At 43.0% G+C, this 12761-nt stretch overlaps 1 long non-coding RNA gene across 1 annotated transcript in view; it reads right to left on the bottom strand.

Moving 5' to 3' along the window:
* Window positions 1-1084: 1084 nt before the first annotated feature.
* Window positions 1085-12761, bottom strand: part of LOC132530723 (uncharacterized) — a 118966-nt gene continuing 107289 nt past the window's right edge. Inside the window, exons 3-4 of the long non-coding RNA XR_009543863.1 lie at window positions 7747-7857; window positions 1085-2875 (exon numbers count right to left, since the gene is read on the bottom strand). This is a non-coding gene — a long non-coding RNA (uncharacterized LOC132530723). The remainder of the gene's footprint in view (window positions 2876-7746; window positions 7858-12761) is intronic.

A 12761-nucleotide genomic window follows, 5' to 3' on the forward strand; every position in this document is an offset into this window, starting at 1 on the left:
AGTTTGTCAGGTTATATGCGCTCAGTTTGTGGTGCCCCAAAACAATTACAACAGTAACACCAAAGATCACTGATCCCAGATCACCATGACAAGTATAGTAATAATGAAAATGTTTGATATATTGCAAGAATCACCAAAATGTGACACAGAGACATGAAGTGAGCAAATACTGTTGGAAAAATGACACCAATAGACCTGCTTGATGCAGTGCTGCCACAAACCTTTACTTGTAAAAAAAATGCAACATCTGTGAAGTGCAATAAATTGAAGCACAATAAAAAGAGGTATGCCTGTCTACAAGGAACCTGAGCATCATGGATGTTGCTATCTGTGGGCATCCTGAAATCCATAGCCCCATAGATACTGAGGGATGACTATACTAAGATGTCTATTAGCAGCAGAACAGATACATAGATGGTATATTATATTCATTGTATTACGGCATAGTATATTCTTACAATAGAATACTATATCGTAATGAAAATAGACCTACATCTCATGCGTCAACATGGATAAACACAAAATCCAATATTAAGTGAAAAAAGCAAGTCACAAAAGAATACACACTGTTTAATTCTGTTTGTATAAAGTGTGAAAACAGGCAAAACTATACAAAATGTTTTTAGCAGTACATATATGTGGTAAGTAGAATAATGCCCCCTCCGAAGATGTCCTCCAAGGATGTAATCCTCCAAAACTGTTCATGTATATCTTACTTGGTAAAAGAGACTTGGAGGATGTGGTCAACTTAAGGACCTTGAGATGGGGCGATCATCCGGGTGGGTCCAATCTAATTACATGGATCTTTAAAGGCAGAGAGTCTCTTCCAGCTGTGGTCAGAAGGAGACTAAGTGACAAAGTCACTTAGGGGGAGACTAAGTGTGACCAAGGAAGAAGGGTCAGAGAGATGCAGCATTACTAACTTTAAAGATGGAAGAAGGGGCTTCCCTGGTGGCGCGGTGGTTGAGGGTCCGCCTGCTGATGCAGCGGACAGGGGTTCGTGTCCCGGTCCGGGAGGATCCCACGTGCCGCGGAGCGGCTGGGCCCGTGAGCCATGGCCGCTGAGCCTGCACGTCCAGAGCCTGTGCTCCGCAGCGGGAGAGGCCACAGCAGTGAGAGGCCCGCGTACCGCAAAAAAAAAAAAAAAAAAAAAAAAAAGATGTAAGAAGACGACGAGCCAAGGAATGTGGAGGTGTAATAGGGGCGGGGACCCTAGTGCAGCGGTTGGAGGTCCTTTTCTGCCAACTGTCAGCCTTGCAGGGGTCCTCACGGCAGATAGTGTGGTGAGAGGCGGATCGGGGTTCCCCCCGGGGCCCTCCAGGCCCTCTGGCCTCGGGTTGGCGGGCGAGCTGGGGGACCCCGGGGACAGGCGGGAGGCTGTGTCCTGCAGGGCTCCGGAGGCCTGGCCACAGCAATCCACGGGCTGGGCCCAGACCTTGAAGCAGCAGCAAACCTCTTCCCCAGCCCCAGCTCTGTGACCTGATGGTAGTGGCCGTCTCCATGGGTCTCAGTCCGTGCAACCCAGCCTGCATTTGGGCTACCCGAGAAGCCTGAGGGCCAGCGGGGTCCTGGACGCCTGGCTCCCTCAGTGATGACGGCTGGGCAGGGTCTGGGGACCTGGCCCTGAGGGAGCCGGCAACTGAGATCTGCCTCTTCAGCTGGGCCTCAGCACTGGCGGGAGGATGCAGACTGGGTGCTGGATGACCTCTCCTGGGCAGGGTAACCGGCACTTGCAGGGACCCCCTCTTCTTAGCCAGGACCTGGACCTTGGAGGGCGACAGTTGAGCCTTGGGACCTTGCCCTTTTTGTCAGAACAGAGAATAACATTTGTTTTGGTGGAGGTTTACAGGAACATCATGACTTGACCTTGACCTGACCTCAAGAACAAAGGGTCTGACACCAAGGAGTCTGCAACAACTAACCACGCCCCTTCCTCACCTTTCCCGCAAAAGAGCTTTGCTGAAAGCTTTCGGGGAGTTCAGGGTTTCTAAGGCATGAGCCACTGTCTCCTTGCACGGCCCTGCAATAAACCTTTCTCTGCTCCAAACTCCGACGTTTTGGTTTCTTTGGCCTCACTGTGCGCTGGGCCCATGGACGTGCGTTTCATAACAGGTGGTCTCTAGAAACTAGGCAAGAGAATGGACTCTCCCCTAGAGCGTCTAGAAAGAAATGCAGCCCTATTAAAACTTTGATTTTAGAGTCAGTGAAATCCATGTCATAACCGAAACCTACAGAATTGTAAGATAATGTATTCGTATTTTTTAAGCCACGAGTTTGTGGTAATTTACTATGTCAGCAATAGAAAATAAACGCAGTATACAGGTGCTAGGAATTTCTTTTAATATATAAGAATGCATTAATACAAAATCCAGAATCAGAGAGCATACTCAGAGACAGCTGAGGTACTGGGAAATGTTTTAATTCTCAAAATGGTAAATGCACGGCAGTTACTTTTATTATTTTTATTATTGTTCATTAAATTGTGCATATACGTTATTATGAATGATATATTTTATGTATAAAAATATTTTTAAAGGCAAAGCCATAGACTAAGGGTGCTGCTATAGGAGGAGCATCACCTTAGTACCCTGATTGGACATCTGCAAAGGTTGTAGATTTGCTCATCAACCCCATGACTAGATGGATGACAGAGTACGAGTGACAGGATACCTCTCTGCACTCTCTACCCTTGGGGATAACAATATTGTGTGAATTTCTCATGATCGTGTGGACATCGTGAAACTTATCTATGTTGGAGCCAGCTTGCTGGCATCCCAGTCACGAGGACTTCCACTCAGTGAGAAGATTCCAGCCACAAGGGTCTGTGGGGAGACCATCAGTGGCAGGGCCTGGTGTGAGAGGGGTTGTGGAAGTGCTGGAAGAGATAGAGGGGAACTGTACATTGGGTGTCCCTGCACGGCCCTCCTAAGAACCCACACGTGCTCACAGACAGCAGCATCTGGACCTGTGCATCCAAATGAAAATGCCAGCCCATTAGTGTCTGTCTCCAAAGCACATACACCAACAAGCAGAGCACAGCAGCCAAGACCAGTTAAGCAAAGAGATGTTTGCCCTTTTCTCTACACTTCTCCTCCCTGACTCCTTCCAATCTGGTGGCTCCTAGAAAGAGGAGGCTGGGGACAGAGTGACAGAGCAGACTGTGCCCAGTCTTCATTCCAAGAGCCTGTCCTGCCTGGGAAGAAAAAGGGTTTTGAAAAAGAGAAAAACTTAAACTGGGCTGGGTGAGTTTAATAATGGAAAGTGACCAGGTAATTATGGAATCTGCCCAAGATATCATCAAGGAATGGTAAAAAGGGATTTGACACAGAAAGGTCAAATAAAAAACTGTCAACCTAGTATTCCACCAAACTGATACTGCTTAAAAAAAAAAAAAAAGTAGATAGTGAAGTGTAGTGTTCAAGTTCAAAGCCAGTGGGGATTATACTCCCTGCATCAAGTGCTATAGCTCAGCCACTCTTTGACCCTAGATAATTTATCTAGGCTTCTTTTTTTTTTTTTTACTCATCTGAAAATGTAGACTAAATCCCCCCAAAAGTATATCAGTTTTCTCAATTTCTAAAAAAGGATAATAGCACCTATTTTATAGAGTTTTGAGGGTTACATCAAATTATAGACATAAAGTAAACACCAGGGTGCTTGACACGCAGTGGGCACTCATTGAATGTGAACTCAGATGACTGCCTGAGAGTTAGGGAACTCAGAACTCGGGAAGACTTTCTGGAAAGGGTGACTTCTGGGCTACAGGATGAGTAATAGCCTGCAGAGAGGGGGCCCTGGGGGGGTGCTGGTGAACAGGGGGAAGTGAGAACCACATAAGCCAAGCAACAAAGCAGGAAGCAGAAGCACTGTGATGTTCGAGGGGTGGGGAAGGGATGGTGTACAAACATTTTCGTGTTCCTGGAGCATAAACTGTCAGTCAAGGAGAAAAGGCTGAAAAAGAGAAGTAAGGACAAGACCTTGAAAAGCCTCAAGGGCCCCACTTCGTATCCTCCCATGCTCTGCATCCCATAAAAAAGTCCAAACGTTTCAGTCATTATACATACAAGGTCCTTTGGGATCTGGCTCTGCCCACTTTTCAAAATTCAAAAGCTTATGCCGTGCACAGATAGATAGAGATTCCAGCACACCTGAGATTCCCTGAATGCATTGGAGGTGCCCCGTCACAGAGCTCTGTTCACATTATTCTCAATGCTTGAAACAGTCTTATTCCTCTTTCATGTGGTAAATTCCTTCTTTCAAATTTAATGCAGTTGGCACCACCAATGGGAAGCCTTGTCATCCTTTTTTTTTTTTGCGGTACGCGGGCCTCTCACTGTTGTGGCTTCTCCCGTTGCGGAGCACAGGCTCCGGACGCGCAGGCTCAGCGGCCATGGCTCACGAGCCCAGCCGCTCCGCGGCATGTGGGATCTTCCCGGACCGGGGCACGAACCCGCGTCCCCTGCATCGGCAGGCGGACTCTCAACCGCTGCGCCACCAGGGAAGCCCCATCCTTTTGTTTTAATTCAACAAATATTTACCGGTACTTCTTCATATGTGGCACTGAGCAAGATGATGAGGAAGCCAAGTCCTTGACCACAAGAAACGAAAGGCTCATGAGGGAGATGACCAAATAAATAGGCAATGACTAAACAATATTATGACTCAGATCAGTACAGGGCGCTCGGAGAGTCCTAGACATCTAACCCAAGCCCCTGAGATCAGAGAATGTCTCCCTCATGCCAAGGATTCTCTCCCTGGTTCCTATCAGTGCCACTTAGACTGCTAGGAGATGTAGGAGGGGGAAGAGAAGAAAGTGAAGGCGTGATAAAATTGATTGTGCTTTAGTATGTGTCAGAAGATATGATAAAGCACTTTCCATGAACGTCTTATGTAATCCTTGCAACAATCCTATAAAACGTCTAGCTATTATTCCCATTTCAAAGATGAATACACTCAAGCTACAGAGGTAAATCAACTTGCCAGTGTCACCCAGCTAGTGAAGGGGAGAGCTGAAACTCTAGCCTCCATCAGATTAATTCCAATTCCCGGCCGTAAAACACTGCACCGTGCTCTTTGTATAGCAGCAAAATGTTTCTCCGTTTTTAAAAGATGATTGTAGATGGAGGGCGATGATCGCAATTCACTGTAAATATGGTTTACGTGTCTGTCTTCCTCATGAGGCCACATCCTTCTAGACTCTGGGAGATTCTCTAGGATATAGGAAATAGAGCTTATGTGTTATTCACCTATTACCTATGGTCTCCAACAGGTAGAGGACTCAGAGTTAGCCCTCAGTAAATGTTAATTTAATGCATGAATGCAGATATGAATGAATGAATCCTTAAATGAATGAATTATCTTAAGAGCTGGAAAGACGTGAACACGGGAAAAGCCACAGAGCTTTAAGGGATGGTCACAGCAGGGAACAGGCAAGGGTCCAGGCCAAGATGGCAAGTTGCTAGCGTCAGAGGGGTCCAACGGTAGGCAACAGGCAGATGTCCTGGCTCCTAGGCAGATCTCGGTGTCAAGAACTTGGCAATAGGAAATAGATGGGCAAGCAGACTGGCAGGTGGTTGGCAGCAAGGGCTTTGGAAGCAGGTAGCAGGTAGTGCAGCATGAAAGCAGGACCTCATTTCTTTTAAGAACTTGAGTAATAGAGTGGCACTCCTATTCTAGACCGCCAAAGGAGGCCTTCAGAGGCAAAAGGAGCAAAAACAGAAGGAGACGATCTGAAGCCAGGATTCAAGGTCAGAGCTGCACCAAGAGACGCTATAGATGCAGAGCCAGCAGGCTCTGCCTGCAGGTCTCTCGGTATTGCCTCTTTCCGGAAACCTCTTGCTCTTTGGACCAAGAGGCCCTGTTGGATAAGCCTGTTTATAGTAATTTATTGGTCTGAGCTGTGGGGATAGGCGGGCTGTGGAAGAAGGACGTCCAGCGCATCATTATTAAAGGAAAGTTTCAGTGATCAGGCCAAAACTAGTGGGGTCATCCTTGATTCCTCAAATTCTTTTATACCACACACCCAACCAGTCAGCAAATCCTGTAAACTCCACTTCGAAAGTGTATCAAGCATCTGACGGCTCCTGAAGACTTCCACTGGTACGACTCTGGTCCACACCACCATCATTCCCCATGGAGTCAACTGCAATAGTCCCCTAACCCCACTGCTGGCTTCTGCTCTTGCCCTCATCCCCCAGGCCATAGCCAGAGTGGTCCTATTCTCATTTTGCCCCATTTTCTATTTGGTTGTTGTCTTTTTCTTATTGATAATTAGTAGTTTTTTAGGAAGTTGTGTTATATACACATTGCAAATAATCTTCTCAGAGGCTATGGCTTCCTTCGTGGCACTCCTTTATTCAGAACCTTCTGATAGCTCTCCAATTCTCCAAAAGTATAAGCCAACATCCTGAGCTACGAGGCAGTACATGATTACCTTCTCTTTCTCTTTCTAACCTCATCTCATACAACTCCCCCCATGTGTTCATTACTGTTGTGACTATGACAGACATACCCTCACCTCAGGGCCTTTGCACTGGCTGATACCTCTGCTGGAATGTTCTTTCTCCAGGTATCCACTAACTCAATTTCTTGCTTCCTTCGTATCTTTTCTCAAATATCACCTTCTCAGTGAGGCCTTTTTGCTACCCTATGTACAATTTCAGAATCCTTTCCAACTCACATGCCCACACACAGTCCTCTTTTACTGATTTACTTTTCCCCCATATCACTTTTAATTATCTAACTTACTGTACATTTTATTTATTTACCTTGATTTGTGTTTGTCTCTATTACTAGAATATAAGCTCCATATGGTTAGGGATTCCTATTTGTTTTGCTCCTTGCTTCGGAACTTGTCAAGGAGCTTTTCAGAGCCTTTAATATGCATTTATCAAATCCCAAGAAAGAAATTCAGAGATCAATTTGCACTATCCCAGCTTATTTATCAAGTGAATTTATTGTTTCCAGAGTACTGACTTTAAAGGGAAAACAACAGTTTGAGAGTTCTTCGAGAACTATTGTCCTGAATATAGACAGTTCCCCCTTTTTCAAATTCCTTTGACTCCTAATTGACTAGAAGAGAAATTTCAAATACTAGACAGATATAACATATCAGATATTGCTAATAATCACCATCATATTTCTTCCTTAATCTTAGATGTGGCCTAAGAATTCTACTCACCACAGTACTAGTCGTAGTTAGTTAGAGTTGGTGTGGAGATGAAATGAATTTGCCATATCTGAGATTTTAACTCCTCTCCCACCACAGTGTAGCCTCAACTGACATTTGAAACTTTATTCCGTTATATAACTAAGCCATACTAATCAAGTTTTCCTATACATATCCTGTAATTCTCACTGAACCAACACACACTCTTGATACCACATTGTGGTTTCCAACCCAAATGCCCTTCTGCACATCTCAGCATATACGATTGGTCTCTATTCTTTGCTGGTCACTCAGAGGGCCACAGTCACTCATAAGCACATGAGCATGATCTCTCTGGACTCTATGCTCCTCACCACTTCATTTCTTATGTTCTGATTCGTCTACGCAACCCTCACAGAGCCCTGCATAATGCCTTGCACATTGAAGGTGCTTAATATTTTCTAAGTAGCCGTCAACCAAAAGTATAACCAGTAACTTTCTATTTAAATATGTTCTATGCTCAATCTCTCCTTTGAATTCTTATTGCAAATCTGCAAGCCATTCTAAACCAGTCCCGTGCAATACAAAGAAAGTTTTACGTGTGCAATTCCATGGGCTGCTTTGATCCTGTATCATTTCTATGCTGTGTAGTTGAGAGTTCTGACTGTAAAACCTACAATTTCCTTTTTCATCATTCTCTGGCCTACCTCCTGGAAAGAAAAGATAAAAGCACATTATCTTAAGTGTTCTCATTGATTTCCTCTGGCAACTTCATGTATGTAAAGCCTATCTCACTTGAATTATAAATTCTCAGTGAAAGGTACTATATTTTCCACTGCATTTCTATTCCCCAGAATGTCAACACAGATGCTTTCTAAGAGCTTTGTAAGTGAATGGGTGAATGAATGAATGAAGAGATGGAAGAAACTCGAATAGGCAATCATTCAGGATTAGGTAAATGCTACTAATATTCAAATGTGAAGACAGGTGGGACTGTAAAGTATTTTCATATCATATTTTAACATATTCACGCTGTAAAACTAGTTCACAGAAAATCAAGAAATCATGGAGACATTAAGAAGCCTTTTGCAATGCGAGTATAGATTTTTCTGATCTGCAACTTATGTATATTTCAATATGGAACTAAAAATTAGTCACCTGGGCCCTTCTGGATACTAGACATCTTTAGCAAACTGTCCCTCTCCATACACGTATATACAAAGATCTGTGTTGACTTTATGCTCCTCTGACTTTATACTTGCTCTGTCATGAACCAAAACATAGTAAAGATGGTGAGAAATTAAACCACTGCCTGTCTCCCCTCTTCCTTCCATCCAGCTCTGGAAGTAGGTCTGACAAAGCAGAAGCCTATTCCATAATCCCACAACCGTCATCTACGGGCCTTTAAAAATCTCAAAATAATACAACATTGACCATTAAGTTCTGGAACTTTTCTCCATCCACAACGAATCTGACTGTAATCATTGATCATCATCATATTCTCTAAGTGAGATAAACACTTCACTCTTTTTCCGTGGAGGAGCAGAGGACTGTTGTCCAACATTGCATGATAGATCTGTTGTACCAAACAGAGCGTGAGTATGCGGAGTTCATCTACTGAGAAATTCTATAAAGTACTTAGTGTGACTCAAAAACAGCTCTATCTTGTCAAGGCATTGTGGGAATGGTTTGACGATATAGAATTTATGGTGTACAAAATTGGGCATAACTGATAAAAATCACATGAAGGTGTTTATATCTACTTCAGTGGACTCATTCAATTGAAATGTGAAAAATGCCAATTACCCTATAAAATCACTAATGCTATTCTGAAAGAATAATATTGAGCCCTTTAAGTTCAATGATGGTCAGTTAAACAATTAAGGAGACATTAATAACTAATGATTTATTTAAAAATAAAGTATATATAAAATATGTAACCCTAATTATATCTCATTTTATATTTGGGAGGCAGACTGTCTTGTCTTTCTTTCCTTTCTCTCACCTTCTTCAAATGTTAATGAAGAGATACAAGTATTTGGTTTTTTGTCTCCTCTGATTCTGCACACTTCTTTTTTCTTATCACTTTTTAAAAATTGAAGTATACTTGATTTCCAATGTTGTGTTAGTGTCAGGTGTACAGCAAAGTGACTCAGTTTCCATCTAAATAATTTCCCTGAGAAGAGCCTGTTTCCAAAGTTTGAATGAAACTAGCCGAAGAAACATGAGGAGCCCCACTTACTAAAAATAAAGAAAAAGCATGTGTAAGCGGTCATATTTTAGCTATCCTTCCACACGTCACTCTGGAGAAGTCTGCCCAGATGGCGCAGTCAGGGTTTCCTAGATTCAAACGAACTCCTTCCTTTTCCCTCCACTTTTCAAAGGTAAAGCAGATGTTTTTAAATAAATGAGCATGTGGGAAAAGAGAGAATAAAATGTAAAGATGTTACATAATTTCCTTCTGAAATAAACTTTGGAGGATACCAAACTAACTGAGGTAGATTCCATGTCTCCTAATGATGACAAATACCCTTAATTATGAGTAAATGTGCTATAAATATTATGATGCTCTGTGTTTTTCCAGCATCTCGTCTGCACATACTTTGTCTTCAAATCTTCTGTCTGCCTCCTATAGCAAAGTCTGCTGCTGCATCCAGATTCTCTCTACTTGAAAAACACACTCGTAATATCATGGAAATATTCATGATCAAATGCTGCTTTTCATATCTACCACACAGCTGTTTAGTGATGAGCTCTGAAATTCTGTATAAAGAGAAGAGAAGGCATCCCCATGGCCAAAATAAACTGAAATCCATTTCTGAGTCACTTATAATCATTTTATATAACATTTACATTTTTTGCAAAAAACTTGAAGACATAATGCCAGGCTGTAGTAGACATTAATAAAGTTTATTGAGTTGAATTATTGACCTATCCATCATTTGATATCATTGGAACTCCAGATATTTCCTAAGACCCAGATATACACACGGAGGCTGCAAGTGATGAAGGTCATTAAAGCAGTGGCTGGTTCCACCCATCTCTCTAACACTCAGAACATGGCGACCTGTCCAGTTCCTAGAGTGTTATCACTGAAGATTCTGGCTAATACACAAAGGATTACACAACAAGCTACAACCAGGAAAGAAAGTCACCGAGAGGTTGCATTTGAATTCAGCAAGTAAATGAGTAGCAGAACAGCCAAGTTGTCATAGGTGCAAACAATTGCCCCAACAGCCATTATTACAACTTAGGGAAGTTCACAGAAGTAAGATGTCTTTCTTATCAGGTATGTTTGTTTTAAAGTTGGTTCTAGGAACACTACTTTGGCATCTAGCTGAGATGTGTATCATTCCATGGATCCATCTTTGACAGGATGGGCAGGGGAAACAATATGGTCTACCTGCGCACTTCTGGGAACCAACAGATTCTGACAGGCAGTAGTGAGGTCCAAGAAGAAGTGTCAGGAAAAATAAAGAAAACTTTTTAAGTGTGTTATTTATTCATTCAGTCATGCATTCATTCACTAAATACTTACTGAGTATGCACGATGTGTCAAATCCCATTCTGGGCATTAGAGATAAAACAATGAAAAATGTAGGGAACCCTCTTGAGAGACTCTATCGTAGAGGGGGATGAGGAGATAATAAACAAGTAAACAAATGCAAGCTGATTCAGATAGTGAAAAATGTCTGGAAGAAAATAAAGCAAGGGGATCTGACAGAGAAGAACACTGGAGCAGATTACGTTGGGTGGTTGGTTAGATAAGGCCTATCTGAGTAGGTGATATCTGAGTGGAGACCTGTGGGATATTTAGGAACCTACTATGGGGGAGGAGGGGCGAGCAGAGGATTCCAGACAAAAAGGACAGCAAGTACTGTAAGTTAGACTTATTCAAGAAACAGGCCGATGTGGCTATAGAACACGTAGACTGGGACAATATTAAATAGATACTTCTATGCTGTGCTAAGGATTAGGGTTTGTACTTAAAGTGCAATGAAATCTCATTGGGGAGTTGAAAGCTGAAGCATGACGTGATCTTGTTATGTTTGCAAAAGATCACGCAGCTATTGTTTGGAGAATGTGTTGACAGAGGCTTAGACTAAGGTTATACCAATGGGAAGGGAGAAAAGTAGGTGAATTGGGGCTACATTTTGGAGACAACATGACATGCTAATTAATTGGATGTATGGGTGAAAGAGACAAAGCAAGGATAACTTCTAAATTTTTGTCTGGAGTGACTGTGTGGAAACAGAAGAGAAATGGGTTTGGAGGGGTTAGATATTTGGAGTTCTGCTTTTGAGGTGCCTGTGAAACATAATAATACTATCTATCTTGTAGAGAAAACAAGAAATCTATGTGAAACATTTACCTCAGAACTTGGCACACAGTAATTGTTCAGTAAAAGCTATTATAATTATCTTCAAGTGAAGATGTAAAAGTAGTTGACATAAAAGAGCTCTGGAAGAGGTCAGATAGAGATATAAATCTGGGAGTTATACAGAATTCAGTGATGCTCAAACCACTTTTTTTTTTTTTTTTTTTTTTTTTTTTTGCGGTACGCGGGCCTCTCACCGTTGTGGCCTCTCGCGTTGCGGAGCACAGGCTCCGAACGCGCAGGCTCAGCGGCCATGGCTCACGGGCCCAGCCGCTCCGCGGCATGTGGGATCTTCCCGGACCGGGGCACGAACCCGTGTCCCCTGCATCGGCAGGCAGACTCTCAAGCACTGCGCCACCAGGGAAGCCCCTCAAACCATTTTTGATGAAGGACTTTTTTATTTTCAATGCACCGTGTGTGGACCAATACTTTTGTAAAATCCAACAAAAATGAGTTACTTTACAAATAAAATAAAACATACAAAGTCCAACTAGCTAAGGTGCTTGGATGCCAAGGGAACGCCAAACTGCTATAAAAGTTTCTAAGTCTTCCTCTCAATTTCTAAACATATCTCTCATTAGAGAGCAATAAAGAACAATTTGCAGACCAGCACAAGCCTGGGGAATACACTTTGAAGATCACTAGTACTCAGAAGCAGGGTGTAGCTAGAGAGGAAGGCCCTAGAGCAAGCCGAGACACAGTGCAGTCAAGTAGGGGTGGAGGTGGGGGAAGTCTAGGAGGGTGTTCAGTAAAGGAGCGTGAAATAATAACGCTGTTTGAATGCATAAGCACACAAGCATTGGGAAACCATATACATTTACAAGTAATCAGTTTTAAATAGGTATAAGAAAAAAAGCCTAATCATTCCTGCCAGGAACTCTCTCCTCTTCCCACAGATGCCACATCTGAAGAGAAAGACACCCGCTTCCCTAATTCACCCTCACAGACACTTCAATCTAATCATCGGAGATGCAATCTAGCGCTGAGGATGCATTAAGTATCCAAAGCTTCTTCACTACCAAGCTGGGCTCCGCTTGGGAGCAGCACAATTATCAGACCTGATCGCTACGGAGCTGTCCGCGAAGGATGCTTCAGGCCCCAAGCATCAACATCTCTGTTAGTAAGTCACTACTCTTGCCCTGTCATCAGCATCTCTCACTCAAAACTCTGGCTCCAGGGGTCCTGACGTCTGAGACAGAACATATGCCCCAGATCCGAGAGCATCTGTGATCATTC

The sequence above is a fragment of the Lagenorhynchus albirostris genome, chromosome 12, assembly GCF_949774975.1.
Source record: "Lagenorhynchus albirostris chromosome 12, mLagAlb1.1, whole genome shotgun sequence".
Classification (NCBI taxonomy): domain Eukaryota; kingdom Metazoa; phylum Chordata; class Mammalia; order Artiodactyla; family Delphinidae; genus Lagenorhynchus; species Lagenorhynchus albirostris.